We start from the raw sequence: 3,560 nt of genomic DNA on the forward strand, positions 1-3,560 counted from the left end.
TATATATATATATCGCATTCATTTACTAATTTTGAATCTTATTCTCAGACGTCGCTCAAACGCCTGTGATTATAGCTAAATGCACTGAGCGGGTAATAATACCCGTATACCCGGGTAAGCACATGCCACAACTTGGCAAGAGTTGAAGCTAATTGCAAATCGCAGATCCGACAACAATTCTCCACCACCTGCGCCTGCCCTGAGAAATGCCAGCGTTTTGCCGCCATCTTCCAACATTTATACGGTAAGCTGATGTTAGTGCTAATTGCGTCGGTCGCGCGCACGCATGCGCACAGCGTGAGTACCGAGCGGCGGAACAAATTCGTACTATGTGGGTTATCGATTTTATTATGACCTAATAGGTGTAGTTAATCGCGGCAGACGCCGATTCGCGCGTCTTACTCTGTCCGCTCTCGTGTCTCGTATGCGTGTTCGCCTGTTAAGCCGAATGGGAGACACGTCGCGCAACGTATAACGAGGAAATACGCACCGGTAATGCTTACGAGTTACTGCTGCTTGAGTATAGCCCACGTAAGTGAAATAAACATTCAGTAGCTCTCCGAAAGGCGCGCGAGACTTAAGTTCGGGAGCTTTTTCCGAATTTCGTTGAATTTCGCACGCGCGCAGGAAGCGTAACGCAATGTTATATCTGCCTATTTTATTCCGATGTTATATATTTATCCGGCTGTCAAAGTTACAAAGTTGATGATTCTTTCACCAATATATATATATATATAAGGTTACAAACGTTATCCATTGCGGAAATAAAACTTGCTTGCTATATTCTCGTTTGTCTCGCAATGGGTGGTCAACAAGAAAATTGGAGAACACGACGTTTCGTGTGCTACTGCAACACTTCGTTGTATATATATCTACGCACATACACACACACACACACACACACACACACACACACACACACACACACACACACACACACAGTCCCTTACACACCCCACCTGACAGCCACGCTACCACACCCGTGCTTGCTGTAAATGTCAAGACACCGCAGGCACATCGACCAGCCCTAACGCGTAGAGACAAAATCGTTGGGACTGGTCCCAGCCACACATCAGTGACAACGAGCGGAGTTGGGTCAATATTTATGCGCGTAATTATAACATTCAAGCATACAAACAAGCGTACAAATAACAATAGTAGCATCGCGAACACTTATATATATATATTATATACATACATACATGAGATCGAGTTAACTCTCTCGTGAAGGACACATTCATTTCGTTTACATACCAGGTGTCAAATATCTCACGCTTGCATCAACTCGCGTTAGATCGATTCACCTTCTACTCATATACTTTTGAGTGCAGCCTCTTCCTACATGCAATGCCCATGCGGTACATGGCCAGGCTATCACACACGAGGCCCCCAACACTTCCAGGAGAGAGTTATCCACGTACATGCTTAAGCGTGGTGAGTTCCCATCAGTGAGTAGACTCAGGCGGTGCCAATCACGTACCCAGATGCCGCTACGGTAACCAGATTAGTTAAGCATGAAAACCTCGACGGCAGTGAGTTCCTTTTTTACCCATCTTTTATTTTGCTTTCATGTATCGCTGAATTCCCTACACCCTCATTGCTGTATGTCGTCGTCCCCAACTGCCTAGTAACAGAACGCCCATCTGTGACGGATGGTACCTGAAAAATTGATTATAGAAAGATAAATAGATTTTAAAGGCGGCGAAGGCAGTCAGTACTAACATGTATTTCAAGAGCATGGCGACAGAAACTGTTTACGCCGTAAACGGGTTCGCATCGAATTTTTCGAGTTTAAGCTTTTTGCGAATAATATTTGATGTGGATTAGCAAATTGCAAATCATAATTATTTGATGTGGATTAGCAAACTGCAATCAATGTTTCCGTATCGTGCAATGAATTTTTGATTGCATGATTTTCACTGATCTTTTGTTTCGAAGGATTCACATCGTTTTCGATTCGTTAAACGATCATGTTTACATTTAAAAGAAAACATGTTTACATTTTTTTAAAGAATACTTGCTAATTAATTCATCTAATTGTTAAACAACTTCACCCTTTGATTATAGCAAAGCGCTAACCAAGGTAAAACAAATCCATGGAGTACACTGGACGCGAATGTTCTTGACGCATGCATGTGGTTAGCTAATTATGAACTATATCGCGTGACCATGCCGCAGGAATATTTGTGAGAAGATTATATCTATTTCAATCGCTACAGTTGTCGGCCGATGTTGTCGCGTAAATGCGCAACAGCTCATCGGGAAAAAAAATTCTAAAGTGTCATCCTACGTTACGACCGATCGTTTGTCCTGCACTTCCCACACGCGCGTTCTCGTTTTCCATTTGCGCTTACCTTTTGAAAGCTATAGCATATATATTGTAATACGCAAAAACGCATTTCTTTCAAGAACGCGGAGTTTAAGCGAAGGCCTTGTACGCTACTAAAATTCTAAACTCGTTTTCCTTCGCTAAATGTTCAGCTAAAATGTTGTCAAATACAAAACGTCGATACGAGTGGACAGTACGGTTGTTCCGCGTTAACTTATATCACGGCATCATTTTCACACATACGTTTATATACGGGTGCTTATATACAGTCGTGTAGTCTGTTCATTTATACGTATGTGTGTATTTAGTCGATTCCTGTGTGGCCATCGCGGCGTCGACATGTCCTGCTCATCATTTACTACGCGTCGGTGACAAACGTAACTAGCTCGTGTAAGGAAAATCTTACACGGAACTAATGGGCCGAAAATGATGTGCAAAACCTATAGTTGCGTTCATTTATTCAGTTGATTCTAATGCCGGCACCTGCCTGTATACCTATTGTAATATATTATTAAAGCGTACCAACGCAATGACTGACTACGGTGTCATGTATTATATAGGCCTATATATATATTTCTTGTGTTGTGCGCAACCACTCTTTATATAGCACGACATGTGCTCTGATATATTATGTTAATCGATGAGTGAAGACAGGTGGGTGTGAGAAAGAGATTGCTGGTACGGCATATATTAGCCATCAGCTCCTTGGAGCATTCCTTAACGAATGTAATGGTTTCGTGAGGAACATAATAATATCGCTCTTTGCGCGTACAAGGCAACAAAAGTTCCATTGCTGCGAGTGAGACTATATTATATTATATTATATATATATGTGCATATATATATATATATATATATATATATATATATATACTATATACAATGTACTTATTTCAACATTATATCTATACAATCGCATGAATAAGCGCATCTTATTAGATTTTCAATTATTCAAACGATGTCATGATTAAATGCAATGTTATGAATGTACAATTGCATAATTTCAACTCGGTAATTATGCATGTTATGAAATGAATACGAAACCGTAACATCGAGTTATTATCATCAATTGAAGTGGCGTTTATTGAAAGTGGAGGAGAGCTTATCACTATACAGATGTTTATGAATCACGGCATAATGAAACAGGACGTTGAATTACTTGCACGCGCGCACACACACACACACACACACACACACACACACACACACACACACACACACACACACACAC

This window comes from Priapulus caudatus, unplaced genomic scaffold (genome assembly GCF_000485595.1).
Source record: "Priapulus caudatus unplaced genomic scaffold, Priapulus_caudatus-5.0.1 Scaffold308, whole genome shotgun sequence".
Lineage (NCBI taxonomy): Eukaryota > Metazoa > Priapulida > Priapulimorpha > Priapulimorphida > Priapulidae > Priapulus > Priapulus caudatus.